We start from the raw sequence: 27,183 nt of genomic DNA on the forward strand, positions 1-27,183 counted from the left end.
GATGAACCGCTTGGCTTTTGGCTTCTCTGGAGTCAAGGCCAGTACCACGGGCGCAGGAGCTTCCTTCACTCCTGCTCACCGGCATAGGCTTACCCAGTGTACCGTCAACATCTGCTGCAGGGCTCTGGTGCTATTGTTCGCGGTCTTAGGCTTTCTTCCACAAAGGTTTCCGCGGGCCTGGGACGAAAAGGGTAAGGTCACTTCTCCTTGCCACCCCCTCGATTCCTGCCGCCTTTCTTCTTTTGAACTGCCGCGTAGTGGCCGTCTCGTCGCGCTGTCTGCTGTACTCGTCTTGCTGGAGCTGTGCTCTCTGGCTCAACCTTTTATCCCTGTGGGGAAGGGAAAGGGCCGTCAGGTGAGTACAATTCTGATCTATTGCCTGACTTTGCCTTACCCTTACATTCGGACAGGTAAACGGCTCTAGTGTTAGTCCGTTGTCTTGCGCGAAAGTGTTAAGAGTTAGAAAAGGGGGGGCAGTGGTTTGGAATGTCCTCTGTGAGAGGATGAGGAAAAGTGTAGGAGGAAGGGGGATACTACGTCTCACCCATCAGTGTCCCACTCCTCGAGGATCCCCCCCCCTCCAGGAGATCCTCCCTCACTGGTCCACTCCCAGGAAATAGATCCAATAGCGATGGCCGTGTCTTGGCCACCTGGATGACAGATCCCCGGGGCCTAGCCAGGGAGACGCCTTCAAGTTTCTCACAACAGAAACAAAATGACAAGTCCCCAAAAAGAAGGGTTAAAGGAAAAACGAGACAACTAATTATTGGAGTGGGCTGCAGAAGCCAAAAAAGAATATGGCTGGGCTTATGTGAGGAAAAGGCTTGGGGGGTGGGGGCTCATCAGAGGAAGAAAACAGTGAAGACAGTCAGGAAGACATGATCCCAGACACCAAAAAGAGAAAGGGGAACCAGAAAACAGAGGCGGACACAGGACATCAAGGGAAAGAAGTATACCGAAACAAACAAACAAAAAAAGGCAATACAAAACAAGTGAAGAGAATGTTTAAGAAAATGCTTTTTGAACATACTTGTTCAGATGTATTTAAATTATTGCGTAAAATGCAACGAATGGAGAAGCCGATGTCTGATTTAGGAGCAAATAAGGAGGAAAACAGAATTAGGAGTCAATCGCTGCTAGCACAGGTCATATGGGAACAGAAAGGGAGCATTTAAGAGCATGGGGTTGTGGGATGTTTTTACCCATGCATCCAAGCCCTACCATAAAACTGTGCATTACTGGCATTGAAAACATCATGATGGCCAGAACTCCCCAGAGAGTGCACAGGGAACACATGAAGAATAGGCTGCCACCCATTTTTGCCCATGTTGTGAGCACAGGGGGGCAATGCCTAAAACCACCATTGGGCTACACACACAGTAGCCTGAAACCATTGGGAATGGCAATGCTGATTGCCAAAATCAACCCAGAACTGTGGGGAATTAATTTTCTTAATGTCAAAAATGGATGCAATACTGGTGCTCATCACTATCAGAAAGCCGGCGTTTTAAAAGCACCAGACTTTTGTGTAAAACTGAACAAATGAACCCAAACCAGGCCAAGGAAAGACTTGCTAAGAGGTGGATACAATGTATAACTATATTCTGAAATTACTTGAAGGAAGTAATTATTTAATGTATATATAAAAGATAGCTGGGGATGTCAGCAGCTTAAGTGAATTTGGGTTTAAAGCCACTAAAATCGAAATGTTTAGAATAAATGAGTGACCTACTTGTGAGTGTCACATAGGTTGCAATTGTTTAAATGTCACAGTTTTGAACTTAGAATCAGCATTCTAGCTGCATGTGCAAAAATTGTAAGTTGGATTTGAATGTAGAAAACTGTAAACTAAAAGGGACATTTAGCTGAAGCCTGGCTGAAGAGAGTGAATTCTGCTTGGCAACTACCCCCCGACAGGAGTGAAACCTGCTCAGCCACTCTTCCCATGGCTGGCTGCATTCTGCTGCCCCTGCCAAAAGGAGATGACACCTCTCTGATTGAATTAGGGGAGTGGCACCTGGGGACTACAGGAAACTAAACAAAGCCCTGTCCTGGACTCAGGCAAATGTTATGTTGGGGGGGGGGGGGGTCGTAAAATGGCTTCCTCTTGGGAGAAACTGGGAGGGGCAGTGCCTGTGAGAGCAAGCCGAGCTTGGGGCAAGTGGATAAACCAGAAATTCCACCATGTGCTTTGGAAAACCCCACCCCTTTGGGGCCAGAGCACGATTTTAAAAAGATGGATAATTCACAGTGCGGACTTGTCAAAATTATATAAATAACATCATTTTTGTGATTTTTCTGTGCACATTTTGAGAGGTGTTAGGACCCTGTGGTATGTTCTTGGGGATAGTAGCGGAAAAAAGGGTTATTACTCCAAATGTATGCATGTTAAAAATCTGACACTTTATCATCTGAAACCCATATCCCTGGTGCACATGTGTGTAAAATCTGAAAAGGTTTAGAGGTCATTATCTGGATGAATTCTGTCATAAGTGGACACAACATCGTACAAAGACAGGGATCGGATGGTTTGGTGCTACAGAAAATATGTTAACTGGACCAATAATATTAGAAAAATGGTACATAAATATGTATTTGGGTCAGAAATAGATTTGTGTGCAATTTGTCAAGGGGAGGTTCCTCTGACCATAAACCTACCTCATCACTGTGACTCACAACCCAGGTCCCCTAATCAAGGGAGAAAGGAAAGCTTGGCCAATCATAAGTGAGAGGGGCAGGCTTAGCTAGGCCCATGCACACACCCATTTTCAAAACACATAAAAGGAACATTGAAGCCCAGGTAGAGACATTCACTTTCCATTGTCTTGCGGGACGCTTTGCCGGGAGACTTCAGACTTCATATCCAGAGATCCAGACTTCAAATCCATCAATCTCCAGAGACGAGAAATTAACTCCAGAATTTGAATCCACAAGCCAAATCCTCTTCAGCAGGCCTCAAAACCAACCAAACTATTCAACAGCCAGGCGAGCTGTTTGAATTCTTTGCCAAGAACTTTTGCAAGAACCTGTAGCAGTATCCAGAAAGCAGTGCTGTATCCGGAACCAGAGAGAACCACAAACCAGAACGTTGTGAGCAGAACCGGTGCTTGACAGACCCAGAGAGCAGAGCTGACCCAGATAGCCCTGACTTCAGAACCACCCGCCGGAAGTCCCGTCCAACCTGACCAGACCTTGACGGCTTATTTCAAAAATATAGTGCGAGTACTCACTGTGCAAAACCAATCTCTTAGTTTAAAATAATCTAATCCAAACTATTTTAGCCTATTAGAACTGCCTCCTAGAATCGTGTCATTCTGTCATCTTTAAAACTGAAAACTGTCATCTGTCATTCTGAGCTTTAAAATTTAAAATCCGAAAAACTACCTTTACTAAATCGGCCGTATCTTCGGAACCGTTTGTGTTAGGAGCGAGTTTTAACTGTCATCTTAAAGCTAGGATTCTAAGCTTTCCAACGAGCCTAGAACCGACTCCTTATAGTGCCACCGTAATTACGCTTGACGCATGCGACTAAATTTGCCGCGATTTGACATTTTGCTTAATTTCAGCCACGTGTAAAAATATTTGTCCTTGCTTTCCTTGCTGAAATTCGTGTGCAACCTGACAATCATTCATAGAGCATTGCTAAAGTGATCTCTCACTCACCCTGAACCTCCTATAGGGAATTAAAAGCATTTTTTGCATATTTTTCACTTCTTTGCATACCACATCAAAGTATATTGCCTGTGTTTAAAACTCCTACCTGTTTTCCTCTAAGCTTGCTAGGGGGGAACTGAATTATATTTGATTACATTCCTGAGAACTGTGTGCTTTCCTCCCATCTCTTTACCTTGCATAGGTGGGGGGTGTATTGTCAAAGAAAAGTGTTTTTTGTTGAAGTCATATCAAGTTTATTTTCTTGACTGCATTTTCATTCATCATTGCATTGGCCTTGAAGCCATAAAAGCATTCTTAGCTACTATATCACTTCTAAGCCATCAAAAAGAGTGTACCACTGTAACATTATCCATTGTTGACCACTATCATCTTCACAAGTGTGCTATCAAATATTAAGTTACTATAAAAGTGTGATAGATATATATTGTTGAATTTTTCAAATAAACCTTTTAATGTGCAAAACAAACCTACTTCTTGGCTCAGTGGGGTCAGGGGGATTCTAAGAGAGGGGTGTTATATAAGGGTTGTCATCCAGAGTAAACGAACTGGACCTAAAAATATATCAATAAGGGCTTCCCTCAGCATCCCAGACTAGGCATTGACTTAGCTGTAGTGTTGAAGTGAAGTCGCTTACAGGGTGATGTGGACACCCCTACCACAAGGGAGCAGAGGGCTAAAAACAATGTGTCATACCAGTAATGGGCAAGGTCACACTAGTAACACACTGTTCAATAATACAATCATCCGTATAACGGATGGAGATACCATGCATGACACCCCAGCAGTGGCAGCACCACACAGTGCAACATAAAGACTCCACTAGGAACTGTGCCTAATAATGCCATAGGGACAAACGCACACTTATAAGCACAACCAGAGATATGAATAATAATCCAAACGCAGTTAAAAGAACTTCATAACTTGGCACATAGATATAAAGGTTAAAGAGAACATTTGGTAAACAAGAACTAGTTGAAATATTTACGTTGCTAGATTTCAAGCAGAGAGGATATGTCTCAGAAGTTTAGACGGAGAGCACAGGGCAGAGGCTATCTCTCACTGTATGCAAGTAGATTTAAGGCAGATTCTGGAGCAATGCTAGCAAATATCAGATTAAAGGTACATACCAAGCTGTTAGTTGAAACAGGAATTCACAGGAACTGCAGGAGCAGGCTGTAAACAAAGAAACAGAGAAAGGGCAAAGACAAGCAAGTATACTGGGCAACACGGATTGATCAGAAATAAGGGTGTACTGGAATATGATAAGGGATCTCCAGGGATTAAGGAAAGCCCCTGGGATAGGTACCAGCAGATTACTCTTAACAGTCATAGAGCAACGTCATGACTTGGGCGTGCCGAAGAAACTGTTGTACTCAGTGCAAGGGTAAAACTGAAAGACCATATACTGAGGCATGTACGACTTCAACGGAATAATTGAAGGCAACAGAAGTCTTCCCTTATCTGATCTGAACGGAGACCAACCCAGGATCACACTGTAAAACGGATTCAAGTGGAGACACTACAGTGGACCAAGATGTATACAAGTAGAAAGCAGTGTTGGAAGAAATAACCAGGTACAGGATAGGATATCAGAAGTTGGAACAGGCAGGAAGCAAGGCAAGGAGCCCAGAGGAACAGAGTAGAAGGCAGAGGACTGTGGTAAGGCTGCCAGGCAAGGAAGCCCAGAGGAGAATGGCAGAAGGTAGAGGAGTGCGGTAGAGCCGTCAGGCGGGAGCCCAGAGGAGCAGGGCGGAAGGCAGCAGAGTGCGGCAGAGCCGTCAGGCGGGAGCCCAGAGGAGCAGGGCGGAGGGTAGCAGAGTGTGGCAGAGCCGTCAGGTGAAAGCCCAAAGGAACAGGGCAAAAGGCTGCAGCAGAATGGAGAGGGAGCTGCAAGCATCAACAGCAACAGGAATCAAAAGGCCAAAAGAGGAAATCCAGGAAAGGTCAAAAACTGGTAACAGGCGCACCAGCACGAACTCCCAGAGAAAGCAGTTGACTGACAACTGCTTCTGTTCAGAGTGAGCTTATAAAGGCCCTCCCAGCCAGCAGGCCAGCAGGGTGAAGCCGATTGCAGACTCTGGCAGCTGTGTTCAATTAAGTCCAGCCCTGGCTTCAGTAGCCTGCAGCAGTAGCAGCAGTGGATTCTAATCAAGTGCTCTCCAGCTCTCTGCAGCCGAGCCTGCAGTAGCTTGGAAAAGGTGAATGCAATCAGGCCCTCTGCAGCTCTTCGTAGCTTGCTACAACCAAATGTATTAATATGCCTCCTCCAGCCCTCTGCCTTTTGGACAGCCTACATGTCCCAGAATGCATCTGCTGGTTTAATCCAAAATCCGGAATGGAACATGCAATTAGATTAGTCCAGAACTGCAGCGGTAAAACAAGGAAATAAAGGATTAGGCGCATGTAAAGGTGCTGGGAGGCAGGCAAGCAGAATCGTGACAATATGATGTGGTAACAGAGGACAGGAAAGAGAATGACAAACACAAAGAGAAAGCAAGCGGAGCAAAGCTTTACAAACTAGTCAAGGGGCATTCAACATTTTGCCAACTACCGTAATGCAAATATTCCCGGAGGACAGGGTAGTGCCGATGGCATACTTGGACAAAATTCAAGAGGTGAATGACACCTTTGGGGGGAGAAGCTTGACCACATTATGATAGGGAACTCAGGCTGTACATGGAGAAGTACCCAGAACTAGGTTGGGGTGAAGTCGAGGCTAACCTATACAAGTAGGAAGGCCCCCACATGCCCTCCCAGCCCCCAAAAGTCTCCAGCGAACAGAGGGAATGATAGGTACCAACACCAAAATAATAGAGGGCAGCCCTTTCGGAAGAAGCAGCCCGGGGGGCTAAGACACATAGCACAAAATGTGCACAAAAATGCACACCGCCGAGGGGAGCAACACCATAAGTTGGAAATACGACAAAGGGTTTTGCTCATGGGGGAAAGAATGTAGATATAAGCACCAGTGCAGCAGATGCAGGGGCAAGGGGGAGCACAGCGTTCGCAAATGCACAACAAACCCTCCCTAAAACCTTAAGCATGAGGACCCTTAATACAATCATTAACCAATCACCAATACAAATACAGGCAAAGGAGGGATGGCTAGACACATATCCAGACAGACAAACCAGCAAATGCCTGCAAGAAGGTTTCACAAAGGGTTTCATCATACCATTCAAAGGGAGCAGCACAAGGGACATCCCATAGAACCTCAAATCAGCTAGAAGCAGTGAGGGGTAAAATCAAGAAAGAATTGGCTTTGGGGAGGATAGGTGGCCCCTAGGACACACCTCCCTTCAGAGAATTTATCTGATACCCATTGGGGCTGGTTCCTGAAAAAGAACAAGGAAAATATCACATCATACATCATCTGACATTTCCCCAAGGCATGTCAGTAAATGACGGCATATCAGAACTGGACACAGCAGTGTACAACACCAGCTTCCAAGAAGAAATTACATTGGTCAAAAAAGCAGGGGAGAGCGACACTTCTAGCCAAGGTGGACATAGAAGCTGCGTTCAGGCTGTTGCCAGTACACCTCAGGTCACAACCATGGCTTTGTTTTCGGTTTGCCCATGGTTTGCCCATGGGTGCGGCATCTCATTTGCATTCTTTGAGAAATGTAGTTCCTTCATCCAATGGGACATCCAAAAAGGCATCCATGGTCCATTACCTGGATGACTTCTTAATCATATGGCACAAGGTGTCGGACCCCTGCAAAAAGGCCCATGGGGCATACCGCTAGCCCATGAAAAGACAGCAGGTCCAAAAACTACAGTATCCTATTTAGACACTGTAAGAGACAGTATTCAGGGAATGCAGAATCCCTAGGGAAAAAACAGAAAGCCTACTAAAGGCAATCAATGTTTTAAAAGAATAGTGCGCTCAAAGATGTTATTGTCCCGAGCGTTCGGGCGTGTGGTTTTAAGCAAACTGATCGATCGTAAAAACATTTCCTATGCACCTTACCTTAGTTTTCCTCACTTTTACACATGCGAAAACAACAGGTAGGGCGCCGCCATCTTGTGCTAATCTTATCCCTTGATACATTGCCCTAAGTTCAAGTGCCCTTGTGGCACTAATTCATATCACCCGCCCCTGAAGCGGACATCACTAGACGCTTACCGCCCATTTCACAACGCAAATGCACATCTCGTGTCAGCGTTCTCTGTGCGCCAGCTAATAACGTGTCTCTATGGAAATGGCGGGACACCTATTTCCTCAATAAGTATAAACAGAGCGCTTCTCATCAGACAACATAGTTGCTTTTTCAATCGTTTCATTGTCTTTTTTTTTTTTTTAATATAGCCTGCGAATGGTTCCTGCTCTGTTCAGCTATCTTCGTTGTACGCAGCGCCTGCAAACATATACTTATGCTTGCATTACTATTGATTTCAATCATTACTTGCGCTTGATTTAAACATTTTGTCGCATAATGACAACAATACAGCCCTACCAGTATGAGCCGGTGTATTCCGAGGCGGAATTTGTTGATAGAGGAAGATGCGGAAACGATGGGGCATCAGAAGACAGTTGGGAAGACGAATCATTGGATCCTGAGCCTAGTCGCATGGAAGACAGACGTTTCCACCTGGTGTACCTGCAATCGGTGCAAGATGATGCCAACCGAGGTGGAGAACTGCTGCTGCAAAGAAAACTCTGGATGCTATACGTTACCAAGCTGCATGACTTCAAGGCAGTCTGCCTCTCAAGGTCCGTGTTGAGGATCATGATGGTGCTTATGCACGAACTTCGCGCAACAGTTCGCCCTCGCAATCCAAGTAACAAGTAAGCCTACTCTAGATATGATGTAATTTTGACCACTGAGGCCACTAACATTTCATGTTTGTCTCCTAGATTGTCATAACTTTGATCTATCACTGCCTAATGAATGTAGTCTGCAATTGACTACATTCCTTGCGCTTTTGGGAAATCAGAGTATTCATCTTATGCGTCTTTCACGTTCAACTAAGAAACAATATTTCCCTGTGCCCCAAACGTTATGGATTGCATGGGTGTTCACTTATGTGTGTACACTTCAAATCCCAAGTTCATTGATCCATCAAGTAACTTTTGTACGGGCAACTATGCCATAGGAAACAGGATGCATTTTCAAGTAAGGTCTGTACACTTATCAGGTTAATTTAAATACAGTATGTATGTTTCTCTTCAATGGGAGCTTGGATTCCGCGTTCGACGAGTAATACTCGCCTGTGTCGTTGGAGCCATTCGCGCCAAATTCCCCAGTGACAGCCAACAGTACAGGCGATTTTCACACACTGTGCTGTAACCCGAAGTATACAATTTGTAGTATATTTGTGCCATCAACATCAGCAACAAAATAAAATACAAATTAGTTTTTATGAATAGTTGTTTCAATTTTTCAGTGAATCAAGGACACGCTCACTTGTCTATATGATATGATATATGGCATTTATAATGCGCCTATACACAAGAGTTTCAAGGCGCGACAAGACAAGGGCGGGGGAACAGAGGGAGGACAGAGAACGATTTTACTATACCAGGTGACATTGAGATTGTGCAAGTGCAGAGGAGGAGGGGGGGGGGCGGAGGGATCAGTGCAGTACATGGGATAACAAATAAAATAAAGACAATACATAAAAAATAAATAAATAAGACAATAAATAATAGACTTGCCACGAGCTGCCCGCACTATGAGGGAAATGAAAGAATGGTTGGTGCCCTTTTACGCTCACCTACTCCGCAACAATCCACCCCCCCTCTATTATAACCCACTACAGTACTGGGTGGGTGGGAACGGCCAAGGTGCCAAACAACATGTACACTTCAAAGGTATCTTCCGCACAGGGGTCATTGTTCACATGGCCTCCCCAGACCCAGTGTCTCCAAGCTCCCCTCTTGCAGACCCGGCCAGAAACATGTCACACATTCACATACACACCCACTTTTCTAATCCTTTATATACCCCTTGATATTTTGCCGGAGAACATCTCTGAGCACTAAGGCAACTCTTTATCGTGCTACCTGTTCTCCTGCTACGTGCTCCTCTGATTGCTCGATCAAATTGTTTGTCAAGGTAAGGGCAGGTCACCTATTAACTTCTCTATATGCATCTATTTCTGATCTCAAATGTTCTATCTATTTAGACCGAATGTACCCAGTAGTGTAATGTTCACTCATCTCAATGTTTCAAGTGTTTTGATCGCGATATTTAGCACATTTAATCAATGTCCATTGTAATAGAATGGCATCTTCCTTGAATCAATCTCATGCATACAGTACAATTTTTTTGTAATTATTTGTACTGATCTTATAGATTTTTCAGGAATGCCTGCTGTATGGTTTTCGGTTGCCCTTCTAGGAGCCATGTCAAAAGTCAGGGGACAGTCCTGCATACACTCCCGAGGAATACAAGAAGATGGGTTTGATATTGTGGTTTCGCTGTGGACAAGATTGAAAGTAGAGCACAGAATGTCTGGACGTGAGGGCCAATCAATTCCACATCTGCAGCCTACACTTTACAGACGATATGTACGACCAATCTAAGTACATAAAAAAACGTCGACCCAGAATTATTCATAAATTGCTTCCAAATGCAATTCCAACTCTATTGATGCAAACACTGCCTCAGGTGAGTCCCGGATGATGAATTAGCTGTAGACGGTGGGGTACTAAAAAGTTAACTTCATGTACGGATTGGTGCTTTTGTAGTAAATGTCTCTTACTAATGTTTGCATATTTACCAGATTGTATTACATTTTCACTATACCACATTCTACTATACATCTGTCTCTGGTTTATGGAGCCTCAAATGAAGTAATTATGACCATAGAAGACAATGCAATAGTGCCCTTCAAAAGAAGCATAATGTTTTCGTAATCACATGTCCATTTTCAGCATATTTACAGATCCAGAAGTACTTAGAAACTAACAATTTACTCGGCACTAGACAATCTTGATTTAGACCCAAGCATGGGACAGAAACAGCCTTACTAGATCTCAAAACTCAAATTGAGAACTTAAAAGAAAATGGCAAACTGTCCCTCCCATTACTCCTTGACCTCTCGGCAGCTTTTGACTTGGTCAATCAACAAATCCTCTGTCGCCATTTGAAATCAGCTGCCCACTTTTCTGAAAAAGCTACCAAATAGATCCGCTCCTTCCTGGACAATAGACACATTAGTATTCTCACCCACTTCATCAGCGGATCTGACTCCAGTGTCGTGTGGGGTGCCACAAGGTTCCTGTGTTTCACCAACACTTTATAATGTATTTACCAAACCATTGTTTGATGTACTCAATTATCTGGGTGTCACACCAATTACGCAGACGACACAAAGATACTCATTCCCATCACTGGCGATTACAAGGTTGACTCTAAAGTATTGAACAACATCCACCAAGTCATTCAAGCCTGGATGGCCCAACATGAGCTCTGTCTTAACGATGACAAGACAGAGCTTCTCATCTTGGGATCCCAACAGCGATTGAACAAGCTTGACCCATCGTTCAAAACATTCAACATTGATGGCAATTCCAAAGTGTCCAATGACACCAAAACATTAGGAATCTATCTTGCTTCTACACCATCTCTCAATAGACAAACTAATGCTGTTGTCTCTGCCTCTGCGTACACATGTAAGCGCATTGCAGCATGCGGCCCCTTGCTCTCCACACAGAGATGCATTACTCTGGCCAGGACTCTGGTTATGTCTAAACTCGAATATTGTAATGCCTTATATCAAGGGACCAACCAACGTAACCTCAATAAACTCCAGGTCATTCAAAATAATGCCATTAGAGCGGCCCTCAACATTCCCAGATCTGCACAGATCTCCGAAACTAGGAAGAGTTTACACTGGCTTTCAGTAACACAAAGAATATCACTGAAATCTCTCGCCCTCACACACAAATGTGTAAACAACCAGGCCCCCATCTATCTAGCCTCTCGCTTCTCTCAGTATGTGCCCACCTGGCCACTCAGATCAGCTCAAGCACATTGCTTGACCATCCCCAGATACAAACTTCAGAAAGCTGGTGGTGTATGTTTACCAGTTCTTGCCTCCAAACTATGGAACTCACTCCCACTAACCATCAGATCTGGATCTTCCCCAACATTATTCAAACAAAAAGCTAAACTATGGCTATCCTCCACACAAGGCTAACCTTCACCTGCTCCCGCACTTAATATCCATCCTCTAACTTTTACACACTGTTGCATTCCTTACATTGACTTCGATGTAATAATCCATTTGTGTTCACCCTCTATATCACCTATAACTACCTTGTATTTTGCGCTTAATATGTACTGTATTCATCCTGCCTTGCCTGCTTATTTTGTAATGCTCACTATGCACTGCATCCATTTTGGTCTCCATGGTACCCCATATACACCCAATGAATAATTCTATGAAACCTTCTGTAACTGTAACTATTGTCTTATCTGCACCTATGTTGTACCAAGATATGCACCCGGATGCCTTTTGGGCCTGGTGCGCTCTACAAATAAATAAAATACAACTACAATTTTTTTTAGGAGAGCATACTGACGGAAGCACAGACCCTCGCAAGTGACGAAACCACCGACACGTCCAGTATACCAATGGTGAGCCATACAGAAGTTTATATTCGACAGTTGGATCTTCCCACATATCTATTGCAAATCTAAATTTTAATTTTCCTTTGTCCCACTTTATGACAATGCCCTGAAAATGAAGGAGCAAGATTCTGCATCCATGTATTTTCCAGAGTCAACAACAACACAAACGCATATCAGGTCATTTTATTTCACTTTTCATTTATGAGAATGTATTATGCTTGGAATTTCAAATAATATGAAAACGTTTATGTATCATGTCGGTTGTTTACACTACGTGGCATTTATGGGTTTCTCTTTATATGTACCATTGTCTGAATCCCATTGTTTTGGTTCCATTCCACTGTTTTCATCCGTACTGAAACAAGTACTGTGTTACAGGGGGATGCTGGTACTTCGACTACAATTACATTGTCCTTTGCAGCTGGTCCAGAGTATGAGGCATGCATACTTACAGTTCCCTTGAATGAAAGGAAGTAAATCCTACATAGGCTCCTATTAGACAGTGGCATGCATATAAATGTGCAGCGTTTCAAACTTTTATGATTTCAGTTCTAACGTTACACTTCCTCCCTAATGCAGAATACATTGCAAAATGTTTGAGGGCAACATTACAATCAGTATGTTTTGCACAGTGATCTCTGATCAAGTACACTTGCCATCTCGGATGGCTATCAGGTGAAATTTGAAATGTATATTTTGACTAAGTGACGTACAATGTTTGCGAGGTTATGTGTATAACCGATGTGTGCGATGAAAGATTTGAAATTTCCAATAAGATTGACTTTATTTTTTTTTTTTAGGAATATTTAAGGAATCTACACAAGGTGTGGAATTTGAAGTGGAGGCACATGGATCAGAGGTGAGCGTAAACTACTATTGGACACCAAATAGCATTTGTAATACATTTTTATGTTGTCATTTGTCTTATTCAATCAAGTTGCTTCTGTTTGTAGATATTTAAATATGTTTTGTTTGCATGTAAATGAAATGTGCTGGATTTAAACCATATACATTTTTTTTTCAGTTTTCTGGGGCGGTTGTGAAAGAAGACCACGGTTTAACAGAAAATCCAGAAAACGGGTAACTAAACAATTTCGTTTTCTAGAAGTGTTTTGGGCTGGTGTTTTCTTCATAACAGGCTTTTGTATTTAAAGTGCAATCTGCTGTATGTGTACTATAGATTGAACATGTTTTTACAACACATCTCCTAGAGGCCCAGAAGGAAAAGTAGTATAAAGACACAAACAACAAATGAAACCAAAGATGTTACTTGCCACAGATTTTCACCATGGAGCAACTACTATTTGAGGCGCAGCGTGGTCCAGTCAATAATATGCCCAATGGCCTGAAACTGAATTGAATGTGACCGGCAAAGCCAGCAAAGTGTTCTTGGACCATTGCTACAATGTGAGAACGCGACAAGATGAAACTGAATATAATGAAGATGCATTGGAATTCCTTGCAGACCACTTGACACAATCTGTGCACCCGCCAAAAAAGGTCCACCAATAAATATTCGAATTTCTCCAATTCGTGTGCAAATAACACAAGCTGAACTAAGAGACTGAAGCTTCAACGCAATTGACCGAGGAACTTGACAAAGATCTCAACAACAGTTTGCCTAGTTTGGGCGATTGGTCCACCACAGTCGAATAATAAACCACATTCATGCAGGAAGATTGGCTAATAAAGGAGCAAAAATACATTGTATTCGATAGCTGCCTGGTAGAGATTATACCGATGTTGAAATGTGTCCATACATTGAGGGAAAAAATATGCAGGGATCCATTGGTGAATGTGTCTTGTGTATAACAAGGCACTAACCTGAAAATCCAAGCCAGGTTGTGTCCAGCTCCATGATACAATTTCATGGTCCGCTCAACCGATGCGGGGCAAAGTGCCACCTGGAAACCTACTATGTTCAGAAGGTTTACTTTTCAGTGGCTCGCGGTAAGATGTCCAGTTTCTGTCAATTTATGGGAGTTCAGTTCCTTGCTAAAAACCAGTACTACAAAAATCAAAGGGAATTTCGTATTCCCTGCTATTAGTCAAGCCTGGAAAATTGAACAGATGTCAATTGAAAGCACATTCTCTGGCAAACAGTTCAGGCTAGCTAGCGACGGACAGTGCGACAGCCCCAGGTTTTCAGCCAAGTACTGTACATACCACTTTCAAGACATGGAAAGTAAAAAAAACATTGAGCTCGGAGATCGTGCAAGTGTCCAAATGTACATCTTCTGTGGCCATGGAGAAACATGGTTTCATCAAATCCCGCAAACATCTTCAATCGGGGGGAATGCAAATAGACCTCATAGCCACTGACAGACATGTTTCAATAGCGAAGCCCACAAGGCCATGCAGGAGCAGTTTCTAAACATTCTTCATGAATTTGATGTATGGCACATTACCAAATCAGTCAATAAAAAAAATTACATCTGCTGGTAAAAAACAAGGGTTCGGAAAATATTTTACAGTGGTCTCAGTCTTTCAGAAAACATCTTTGGTGGAGCTCCAAAACATGTGATGGGTCTGTGGAAATTCTACTTGAAAAATGGCGCTCATTGATGCACCACTGTTCCAACGTTCATTCATGGACAGAAAACAACATTTTCACAAATGTGCACATGGACCTTTATTGGAGGAGCGGGAACGCAAGAAGTGCTTGGTGCCCTGTTCACCTCCACACAAAGCTCTTGAGAAGATTGTGTACAATAAAACTCTTTCAAGAGACCTAAAGAGCCTCACAGAATTCTATCACACCAGAGATTTGGAGGTGTTGCACAATATGTGCCTAAAGTACAGGCCCATTTCATTTCGGCATAGACGGTATGCAGGCCCGAACATTGCTAGCTGGAGATTAGTAGACAACGAGAACAATCTAGAACTGCCGGAAATTTTGGGATGCTTCGTTACACCTTGGCCTTGCAAAAGGAAGCAAACATTTGGTAACCAAGCCAATATACCAGGAAATGGAATTAGATATTGTGAAAGTTCTCACTTTGACTGTGTTGGCCATGCATACTCATGGAATCGTTCCCGATTTCTTTCCTAGGACACATACAATGCCACAAAACGAAAACTGAACGGGAAAGTAGAAAAATGTTGCATATGCAAGAGGCTGAACTTTATCAGTCACAGGAGCACAGTTTTCTCCGACCCTGATTTTTTCATAAAGACAGAACCCACCTATCAGTAAAAGGGATGGAATTATTCCACACCGGGATTTTGAACAGGTTAGCAACGCAGGGATGCAAGGAGAGCAAAATTAGAGCAATGGTCTTTTGCAGAAACCCGAGTGGCCGTGGACCCACTCAGGTATGGCAGCCTGGGCCTAGAATGAAGCTGCCAACAGGCACAGGAGTGCCCACCAGACAATGCAAAGGTCCCAGACAGACCTGTGAGCACATGCTGTGGGGGGGTGGAGGTGCCACTGGGAGCAAAGACGGGCAGTTTCCAGTTCCTGGCACAAGTGCACAAAAGTACGGAACTATGATGATACTGCACACCCGTTTGTTGGGAAACAAACAATACTCCTGCTTGTGTCATTAGTATTATGTTTAATAAAAAGCCACAGCCTTTTTATTGCCAACACAAACAAGAGTACGCATATTGTTTATGTATATAATGTATTATGTCCATGTCCCATAAGGTTAGCAGTTCCACAGCTTATGCTGCCGACTGCTTCTCCCACCATCGGAGTGAGTTTGTGCAACACCCAACTGCACCCTCCACCCCCTTCCCTAGACCACCGGGCAGGAACAAAAGCATGACCCACCCTTGCCCTTAAGACTTAATGGGAGAACCCTAGGAACAGGGCTCAGCTACACAAGCATGAACATTGGCTTTCACAGGTCACCCGACTCAGTCCGTGGTGAACCTGTGCGGATGAAGCGGGAGGGGCTTAGACCCTTCTAACTTGTTGGCACACTTACACGTCCTGGATGGAGAAGACAAGGCGAGATTGGCCAGGGAGAGACATCCAATCACAGAAGAGGGATGGGAATTTAAGTAAGGAAAAAGAAGTGTGGGTGATGAGGTCAGTGGTTGAGGTGTACTATGACCAGCATGAGAAAGTAGGAAACAGCAGCTTGTGGAAGAGATTTATTGAAGTTTTTGGCTTTAGATCAAAATGGCTCTGTGGTTCGAGTGCGTGTTTGTGTGGGGAGTATGTAGAAGTGGTGTATGGAGTGAATGTGTAGTGAATTGCAAAGAGTAAAAAAAGGAAGTAGGTGTAGTTTGGAGTGTGGCATAGTAGTGGGAGGAGTGTGGTGGAGGGGCGTAGTAGTAAAGAGGAGTGGAGGCGAGTGGCCTGTGCTCTAGAGACTGGAAGGAGAGGAAGGGGAGAGAAAACGCGGGAGGAGTGCAGTCAGAGTGTATAGAAGGAAGAGGAAAGAGTTCTTTTTTAAAAAAAATTATTTTTATTGTATTTTAGTTCATTACAAAACTTTTTTTGTGTAAAAAAACAACAACAAAAAACACAAATTCACCCCACGAGCCATTTGTCATTCTTAAAATCCAAACAAAGTAAAGTCATTTCACTAATTTCCTACTTGTGTTTCAAGTTATTGCTCATGTTCCTTGCTTCTGTCCTTCTGCAGTGTGTAGGTATCAAATCAGAAGCTCATATCGGGCTAGCCTAATATATTGTCTGAAAATGTACAGTTGCACATGCAAACAATGTTTTCTCACCATATAGAAGCAGAGTCCACCAGTTGTCTAGGTGGAGTGTACTTCCGTTAGAAAAATATGTTCCCAGATATAGTTGTCGCTGCGTCCCCCTCACAGCCGGGCAAACGAGTATTAGATGTTTAATAATTTCAACTTGCTCAGCCAGTTTGTAAATTCTGCAGCTTTTTGTTACCAAGGTTGTTTGTTTCAACCTGTAAAGTACTAGCTTTGTGCAGTACAGATTGAATCTCAGCCATAGAAACTAGCTGCAGTAACATCTACTTGTGAATTTCTGTAGATATCTCGGCACCGAGTTTAGTCTACGTGGTTCATTGGGATAGTCTCTTTTGTTGTTGGATCGTTGTTCCACTGTTTCAATCCAGTCTCTGTTTTAACTTTTTTTTTTTTTTTTTTTTAAACAGAGTCTGGATTCACGATCAGTGTATCCTCGTCAGTGTTTAGGTCCTCGAGATGTTATTGCCATATCTCATTCCATTCAGCAGCCAATTTCCAGGGTTATTCAAGGTGGTGTTTAAGATGCGATAAGGAGCAGCTGCATCAGTCATTTTGAGTTTTCTATATAGTGACAGTCCTTTCCATAACGTTGTTGCATATAGTGAAAGCAGTCCAAGTTCATTTCTTATGAGACTCATAGGAACGCTTTTTGGTAAATTCAGCACGCTTGTCCAAAATGCTCCTTCTAACAGTGTCAAGGTTGACCATTTTATGCCTAGTGTTGCTTCTGCGCCTTAAATTTATTGTAGGTGTCACTTTTTGTTTATAAAACAATACTAATGGAAGCATAGAAAATTTACCAAATCTAGCATGGATTATATAACCCTTTGAGGCAAGCATTTTCATTTTTGTTTTTAGAGGAAAGAGTTATTTAGCTTCTTCTTGCAGTTTAGAAGAGCATGGCTAGTGGCAAGCTAATGGCTTCAAGAAGCTATTTTTGACTACCCGGGCAACTGGTACCAATACAAACAGACCTACCGAATATAAACACTGTGTTGGGAATTTGTATATAGGAGCATTTCGACCTACTCAGAAGACATTTAAAGTACAATTAGTCATGTATAATGTACGAAAGGTTATTGTGCGTTTTGCATGAGATAGATCGGCAGCACACTATGTGGTACTATGCATGAGCTCCTTGTTCTCCCAAAGAAACTCCTACTTAATGGACAATGCATGATACCTAGGAGCTGCTTTTAGCTTCTACTCATCAAATCCTTATTCCGACCCCTGCAGAGATGCACTACTAGCAGTATGCTGGCACGGCCACACCAAATGGATACTCCAAAAGGCCCACCCAGGGCTCCACGGACTGATTACCACGTTAACACGCTGAAATTCTATGCTCCAACACAAAGTATGCATACCAACTAAGTTAACCATTCAGAGCGATCGTTTAACCCTCCCAACAGACCTCAAAGACGAGAACAAAACACCTCCCCAGCCAATTTATATATCATCATCCAAACGAATGCACTCTTGCACTATGAGCCCACATGGATCCCCTCCGGGAAGATATCTCAAGTGCTCTCAACACTGTCCACCTAGAAAGAGACTGGCACACTACCGTACAACGTTGTTACATGGACAGTCATTTTTTTCTAAACATAATTGGGGGAGGAACTCATGTAAAAATATAGGGCGTGGGGGGTGGGAAAGGATATAAGGGGTAGGAGGTTCGGAGATAGGTACACAACTAAGAGGGTGGTGGCAAAACCCACACAAATTATTTAGAATAAATGGAATTTTTTGGTTACAAGGTTTCTAAAAAAAAAATAAAGCCCATTGAAAATAAAGACTGTAATAACAGAATATCCGGGAACTTCCGATCTGCATTCATCAACAAAACAGTAAAGCTATTTTGCATTTTTCCTCTTTCCCAACTAGCCAATCCAATTGCCCCCTGTCGCAACAAGGCGAATGACAGTTGCGCACGGCATGAAGACAATATTACACAGTACATACCTTTCTTTGAATCTTTCAAAATAAAGAACATCTCACTGCTTTAATCTTTATTAGTTGTTATACAGTCTGAAGGCCGAGACCGACTCTGGGTGCAGTTAAGAGGATGGAAAACGCCCAGTCTGAGATCAGGTGGCTGGTGAACCCCTATTGTTGCGATGCAGATTCACAGAAGAGGTGAACCATAGTCTGGATACTGTTCACGGTCTGGCAGAGACTGGGTGACCCACCGTCTGTGTTCAGAGGCTTGGGGACCCCTGTTCTCGGGTGCACGGGCTGGGTGGCCCAGTCTTGTGTTCAGTGGCTTGGGGACCCCTATTCTCGGGTGCAGAGGCTGGGTGGCCCAGTCTTGGGTTCAGTGGCTTGGGGACCCCTATTCTCGGGTGCAGAGGCTGGGTGGCCCAGTCTTGTGTTCAGTGGCTTGGGGACCCCTATTCTCGGGTGCAGAGGCTGGGAGGTCCAGTCTTGTGTTCAGTGGCTTACGGACCCCTATTCTCGGGTGCAGAGGACGGATGGCCCAGTCTGTTTTCAGAGGCTTGGGGACCCCTATTCTCGGGTGCAGAGGCTGGGTGGCCCAGTCTTGTGTTCAGTGGCTTGGAGACCCCTATTCTCGGGTGCAGAGGCTGGGTGGCCCAGTCTTGTGTTCAGTGGCTTGCGGGCCCCTGTTCTCGGGTGCACGGGCTGGGTGGCCCAGTCTTGTGTTCAGTGGCTTGGGGACCCCTGTTCTCGGGTGCAGAGGCTGGGTGGCCCAGTCTTGTGTTCAGTGGCTTGCGGAACCCTGTTCTCGGGTGCAGAGGCCGGGTGGCCCAGTCTTGTGTTCAGTGGCTTGCGGACCCCTATTCTCGGGTGCAGAGGACGGATGGCCCAATCTTGTGTTCAGCGGCTTGGGGAACCCTATTCTCGGGTGCAGAGGCCGGGTGGGCCAGTCTTGTGTTCAGTGGCTTGGGGACCCCTATTCTCGGGTGCAGAGGCCAGATGGCCCAGTCTTGTGTTCAGTGGCTTGGGGACCCCTATTCTCGGGTGCAGAGGATGGGTGGCCCAGTCTTGTGTTCAGTGGCTTGGGGACCCCTATTCTCGGGTGCAGAGGCCAGATGGCCCAGTCTTGTGTTCAGTGGCTTGGGGACCCCTATTCTCGGGTGCAGAGGATGGGTGGCCCAGTCTTGTGTTCAGTGGCTTGGGGACCCCTATTCTCGGGTGCAGAGGCTGGGTGACCCAGTCTGTGTTCAGAGGCATGGGCACCCCTATTCTCGGGTGCAGAGGCTTTCGGATCCCCATTCTCGGGTGCAGAGGCTTGGTGACCCAGTCTATGTTCAGAGGCTTGGGGACCCCCATTCTCGGGTGGAGAGGCTGGGTGACCCAGTCTGTGTTCAGAGGCATGGGGACCCCTATTCTCGGGTGCAGAGGCTGGGGGACCCCCATTCTCGGGTGCAGAGGCTGGGGGACCCCCATTCTCGGGTGCAGAGGCCTTAGGACCCCCATTCTCGGGTGCAGAGGCCTCTGGCCCCCTATTCTCGGGTGCAGAGGCCAGATGGCCCAGTCTGTGTTCAGTGGCTTGGAGACCCCTATTCTCAGCTGCAGAGGCTGGGTGGCCGAGTCTTGTGTTCAGTGGCTTGGGGACCCCCATTCTCAGGTACAGAGGCTTGGGGACCCCCATTCTCGGGTGCAGAGGCTGGGTAGCCCAGTCTTGTGTTCAGTGGCTTGGGGACCCACCATCCCCCATTCTCGGGTGCAGAGGCTTGGGGATCCCCATTCTCGGGTGCAGAGGCTGGGTTACCCTGTCTGTGTTCAGTGGCTGGGGACCCCTATTCTCGGGTGGAGAGGCTGGGTGACCCAGTCTTGTGTTCAGTGGCTTGGGGACCCCCATCCCCCATTCTCGGGTGCAGAGGCCTCGGGACCCCCATTCTCGGGTGCAGAGGCTGGGGGACCCCCATTCTCGGGTGCAGAGGCTGGGGGACCCCCATTCTCGGGTGCAGAGGCTGGGTGGCCCAGTCTTGTGTTCAGTGGCTTGGGGACCCCTATTCTCAGGTGCAGAGGCCGGATGGCCCAGTCTGTGTTCAGTGGCTTGGAGACCCCTATTCTCAGGTGCAGAGGCTGGGTGGCCGAGTCTTGTGTTCAGTGGCTTGGGGACCCCCATTCTCGGGTGCAGAGGCTTGGGGACCCCCATTCTCGGGTGCAGAGGCTGGGTGGCCCAGTCTTGTGTTCAGTGGCTTGGAGACCCCTATTCTCAGGTGCAGAGGATGGGTGGCCCAGTCTTGTCTTCAGTGGCTTGCGGACCCCCATTCTCGGGTGCAGAGGCCTCGGGACCCCCATTCTCGGGTGCAGAGGCTTGGGGATCCCCATTCTCGGGTGCAGAGGCTGGGTTACCCTGTCTGTTCAGTGGCTGGGGACCCATATTCTCGGGTGGAGAGGCAGGGTGACCCAGTCTATGTTCAGAGGCTTGGGGATCCCCATTCTCGGGTGCAGAGGCTGGGTGACCCAGTCTGTGTTCAGAGGCTTGGGGACCCCCATTCTCGGGTGGAGAGGCTGGGTGACCCAGTCTGTGTTCAGAGGCTTGGGGACCCCCATTCTCGGGTGGAGAGGCTGGGTGACCCAGTCTGTGTTCAGAGGCTTGGGGACCCCCATTCTCGGGTGGAGAGGCTGGGTGACCCAGTCTGTGTTCAGAGGCTTGGGGACCCCCATTCTCGGGTGGAGAGGCTGGGTGACCCAGTCTGTGTTCAGAGGCATGGGGACCCCTATTCTCGGGTGCAGAGGCTTGGGGACCCCCATTCTCGGGTGCAGAGGCTGGGGGACCCCCATTCTCGGGTGCAGAGGCTGGGGGACCCCCATTCTCGGGTGCAGAGGCTGGGGGAACCCCATTCTCGGGTGCAGAGGCTGGGGGACCCCCATTCTCGGGTTCAGAGGCCTCTGGTCCCCTATTCTCGGGTGCAGAGGCTGGGTGACCCAGTCTGTGTTCAGAGGCTTGGGGACCCCCATTCTCGGGTGCAGAGGCCTCGGGACCCCCATTCTCGGGTGCAGAGGCCTCGGGACCCCCATTCTCGGGTGCAGAGGCTTGGGGATCCCCATTCTCGGGTGCAGAGGCTGGGTTACCCTGTCTGTTCAGTGGCTGGGGACCCATATTCTCGGGTGGAGAGGCAGGGTGACCCAGTCTATGTTCAGAGGCTTGGGGATCCCCATTCTCGGGTGCAGAGGCTGGGTGACCCAGTCTGTGTTCAGAGGCTTGGGGACCCCCATTCTCGGGTGGAGAGGCTGGGTGACCCAGTCTGTGTTCAGAGGCTTGGGGACCCCCATTCTCGGGTGGAGAGGCTGGGTGACCCAGTCTGTGTTCAGAGGCTTGGGGACCCCCATTCTCGGGTGGAGAGGCTGGGTGACCCAGTCTGTGTTCAGAGGCTTGGGGACCCCCATTCTCGGGTGGAGAGGCTGGGTGACCCAGTCTGTGTTCAGAGGCATGGGGACCCCTATTCTCGGGTGCAGAGGCTTGGGGACCCCCATTCTCGGGTGCAGAGGCTGGGGGACCCCCATTCTCGGGTGCAGAGGCTGGGGGACCCCCATTCTCGGGTGCAGAGGCTGGGGGAACCCCATTCTCGGGTGCAGAGGCCGGGGGACCCCCATTCTCGGGTGCAGAGGCCTCGGGACCCCCATTCTCGGGTGCAGAGGCCGGGTGACCTCCCCCAGCCCTCTCTATTATAATGACAGCAGCAGCGAGTAAACCCTTGGAGGGGCAGCGCACTTACCTGCAGCTGCTGTGAGGGCCCCAGAGCGGGGCGTGGGATGGGGGTATGCGGTGCTTGTCGAGGGGGCTCCGGAGGCCGCGGTGTCACTGCCGCCGGTGTCAGCAGCCTCTCTCAGGTAACTGCTGCAGCCCGGCCCGGAGCAGCCCATCTGGCTCTCTGCCGAGGGGGCCGGCCCGGGCGCTGGACGGGGGTCCAGGGCAGAGCTACCGGGCTCTAGCGCTCGGGCGCCCCTCCCTAACCCCAGAGGGGCCGACAAGGGGAGCTAGCGGGCCCCTCAGACCCTCCCCTGCCCGGAAAGCCGGTGCGACCCCCCCTCCTAGAGGAATGGTTCAGCCCAGCCCTTCACGTGACGGTCACCCCGTCATGTGACAGTCATCCTCGCCTTTAGTGCAGCCATTCATTGCTGCGGCCTGCAGCCCGGGGAGTGATGAAGCTCCCCAGCCCCCATCACACCCAGCCCCACAGGGAGTGACGAAGCTCCCCAGCCCCACAGGGAGTGATGAAGCTCCCCAGCTTCACAGGGAGTGACGAAGCTCCCCAGCCCCCATCACACCCAGCCCCACAGGGAGTGACGAAGCTCCCCAGCCCCACAGGGAGTGATGAAGCTCCCCAGCTTCACAGGGAGTGACGAAGCTCCCCAGCCCCCATCACACCCAGCCCCACAGGGAGTGATGAAGCTCCCCAGCTTCACAGGGAGTGATAAAGCTCCCCAAGCACCCCCAGCTTCACAGGGAGTGATAAAGCTCCCCAAGCACACCCAGCCCCACAGGGAGTGATGAAGCTCCCCAAGCACCCCCAGCTTCACAGGGAGTGATGAAGCTCCCCAGCCCCCATCACACCCAGCCCCACAGGGAGTGATGAAGCTCCCCAGCCCCCATCACACCCAGCCCCACAGGGAGTGATGAAGCTCCCCAGCCCCCATCACACCCAGCCCCACAGGGAGTGACGAAGCTCCCCAGCCCCACAGGGAGTGATGAAGCTCCCCAGCCCCACAGGGAGTGACGAAGCTCCCCAGCCCCACAGGGAGTGATGAAGCTCCCCAGCTTCACAGGGAGTGACGAAGCTCCCCAAGCACCCCCAGCTTCACAGGGAGTGATAAAGCTCCCCAAGCACACCCAGCCCCACAGGGAGTGATGAAGCTCCCCAAGCACCCCCAGCTTCACAGGGAGTGATGAAGCTCCCCAGCCCCCATCACACCCAGCCCCACAGGGAGTGACGAAGCTCCCCAGCCCCACAGGGAGTGACGAAGCTCCCCAGCCCCCATCACACCCAGCCCCACAGGGAGTGATGAAGCTCCCCAGCTTCACAGGGAGTGATGAAGCTCCCCAGCCCCCATCACACCCAGCCCCCCAGCCTACCCAGCAACAGCAGAGCTCTTCCCGTGACCGCCAAAACCACGCGCTTGGCCGGTGGTTACGGCACCTATTGGAACACCTGCACTCTCAGACCCATGGGTTAATGCACCTGCTCCGGCGGCGCTGTCTTGGCGGACCCTCCCTTGCATTCCCCCAGTGCTGCATGTCGTTTAGTTCATGATAAAGTCCGGTCTCTGGGGACTGCAGATGTTTGCTCTGGCATCCTTGATAGCTTCTTGTTAAGTGAGGCACGACGCCGAGCAAAGGTTAAATAAAGTTTATTTAAGTTGTAATCAGAGCAGGCAGCAAACGCACCCAAGCGATCAGATGCTGGGATCCACTGCTGCTATTTCGAAACGTAACAATCTGCGTGCACATTCTGAGAGAATCCTGGTGACAGAATGCGCATACATCACTAAGAACATTGGTATGTAATAACATGAACAATAGAGATAACTTACAACCTAACACACCTCCCTCCTTGTACATGAACAAACATTTTACTATAACTATTCAAGATAATAATCCTTTAAGCGATCTGGCAGTTTCTTTGCTCTTTTGCATTGTGCCTCAATGTTGGATTCTGTGTCTTCTGAAATACAATTGTCTGATTGTGATACCTTTTCCTCTTGGCTTTCACAGTCCAGATTGTCTTTCATCACACTTTCACAGTCAGGATTGGATGTGCTTTTGACCAGTCTAGACTTTGACCAGCACTCACCCCCCTCCAGTATGACCACGCTGCCTCGTATAGCTTTTACTCTCCTTGGGCCTATGAACTTACTTTCTGTACATTTTGCACCAAAGCGTGGATTTTAATCAACACTGAATCCACAACAGACAACATCACATCTTTAACATTAAAAGTGGTATTAAATCTTTGTCTGTATTCATTCTGAGCATCATGAAGTAAGTTCATTATTTTTTTTTTCTCCTCTACACAACCGGATGCCTCTAGCCATCCTGGACACAGTCTGGTAGCTGGTTGTCGATCTTTCAAAGATACAAACAGTAACACTTTGGTTATGGAATGTGGAGTGATGTGATAATTCCACACCATTTCCTTTAGCAGTTCTGACCATTCACGACTAGAATTCAATGCCAATTGAATACCGCCCTTGAAAAATCTATTAGCTCTTTCCACTAACCCATTCGCCCTGGGATGGTAAAGAGCAGTTCTTAAGTGTTTGATTCCATAGCGCACCAAGGATTCTTTCAGCTTTTGAGAGCAGAACTGAACTCCATTATCTGTAATAATTTCTGTGGGAAAACCTTCTCTTCGGAACACTTCTTCGAAGAAAGTGATTAGTTCAATGATGGTGGCCTGCCTGAGGGCTTTCCATTCTAACCACTTGGTGTGATAATCTACTAACACTACCATACACCTGAATCCATCACCCAGACTTTGTATAGGGCCGATTATGTCAACAGCTAGTTTTTTCCAGGGCTCACATGGAACTTGAACGGGGCGGAGAGGTACCTCTCTGACAATTTTCCCTTTGTCTGCATTTCCACATTCATTACAACCACGCACCTTCTCCATTATGCTGTCCATGCCTGGCCACCAATATGATTTTCTCAACAGCCTTTTGGTACCATTCATACCTAGGTGGCCTTGATGGGCTAGGTCTACTAAATGGGCTCTAATGTTTGAAGGAGGAATTATCTTGGACCCTCTTCTCAGTTTCACTCCATCTTCAGAAAAGCTTAACTCCAACTTGACCTCATATAACCGATCAAAATATCTGTCTAAACTGCATCTCTGCTGGGCCAACCATTTATTGTCCACTCTTTCACCCTGGCAAGGAACATATCACATGCATCCGCTTCGAGCCATTCCTCTTTTCCCACAGCACACGCTGTTATATCTGAAATAGTCATGTCTTCTTCATTGACTATCCCTGATATGTTATTATTATTTATTATTTATGTCCTCAGTATGTTCCATTGGAAGCCTAGACAAGCAATCAGCAACAATATTATCTTTGCCTGGAATGTGGATGATCTTGAAATTATAACCTTGCAATCCCACCATCCATCTGGCAATCCTGGGGGAGCCTTTTGCCCATTCACAACTACTTAGCAGTTGTACTAGAGGTTTGTGATCTGATTATATTAGAAACTCTTGCCCCCAGAGAAAAAATCTGAAATGTAAAATGGCCCAGTACACAGCCAGAGCTTCCCTTTCTATTACTGAGTAATTGCACTCAGCCCCTCTTAGAGGCCTGGAAGCGAAAGCAATCACATGTGATTCTTTTCCTGAGTCTAATTGGTACAGTGAAGCCCCAAAATCAATTAAACTGGCATCTACGGTGAGAATTGTCTTCCTCCCATTCACAAAACCACCTAATGAGGGGGCCTTTGAGATACCTACTTTTATTGCAGTAAATGCTTCCTGGCACTCAGCAGACCATTTGAAACTTACCCCTTTTTTTAACAAATTCCTTAGAGGTGATGAAATAGTGGCAAACTTTTCTACAAATTTGTGGTAGATCTCCGCCATACCCATAAAGGATCTGAGTTGATCTTTATCAGTAGGCGCGGGTACTCCACAAATGTTCTTCACTAAATTGCTTTTGGTGACACACCATGACCAGACACCTTATGTCCTAAGTACTCAACTTCCCTGAGAGCAATGCGACATTTCTCCCTTTGCACAGTAAGACACGACATTTTCAATCTTGTTAATACATTTCTCAACACACAATCATGTTCACTTTCAGAACCTGCGTAAACCAAAATGTCGTCCTGAAATACAGTGTCATTTTTAAGTCCCTTGAGTACTTCTTCCATGATCCTCTGAAAAATGGAGGCAGCTGATGCCAATCCAAAGGGCATTCGTAAGTATTTGAAGGTGCCTTCTGGTGTCACGAATGCAGTTACATGTTGACAGTTGTCCGATAGAGGCACTTGATGGTATGCTGCAGATAGATCTATTACTGAAAACCATCTAGGTTCTCCCAGCATAGTAAGAGTCTCTGATATTATGGCTAGCGGGTGCCTTTCAATGAAAATGTTCTTGTTGAGGTCTCCAAGATCGACGCAAAGTCTCAAACTCCCATTGCTTTTCGTGACAAGTACGACAGGGGAGAGCCATTCAGTCCCTTCAATACGCTCAATCACTCCTTTCTGAATGAGACTCTCAAGCTCTTCACAAAGTTGTTGGCACATTTTAAGTGGGACAGGTCTCAC

The 27,183-nt window shown here is 46.9% G+C and overlaps 1 protein-coding gene across 1 annotated transcript in view; it reads right to left on the reverse strand.

Moving 5' to 3' along the window:
• The window catches only part of GRINA (glutamate ionotropic receptor NMDA type subunit associated protein 1), a 431,157-nt gene extending 408,287 nt beyond the window's left edge, over nucleotides 1-22,870 (reverse strand). Inside the window, exon 1 of the mRNA XM_069621966.1 lies at nucleotides 22,637-22,870. The gene's annotated coding sequence lies outside the window, so the exon portion shown is untranslated. The remainder of the gene's footprint in view (nucleotides 1-22,636) is intronic.
• Between the last annotated feature and the right edge of the window lie 4,313 nt (nucleotides 22,871-27,183).

Source organism: Ambystoma mexicanum, chromosome 5q (assembly GCF_040938575.1).
Source record: "Ambystoma mexicanum isolate Mex_15411 chromosome 5q, UKY_AmexF1_1, whole genome shotgun sequence".
Lineage (NCBI taxonomy): Eukaryota > Metazoa > Chordata > Amphibia > Caudata > Ambystomatidae > Ambystoma > Ambystoma mexicanum.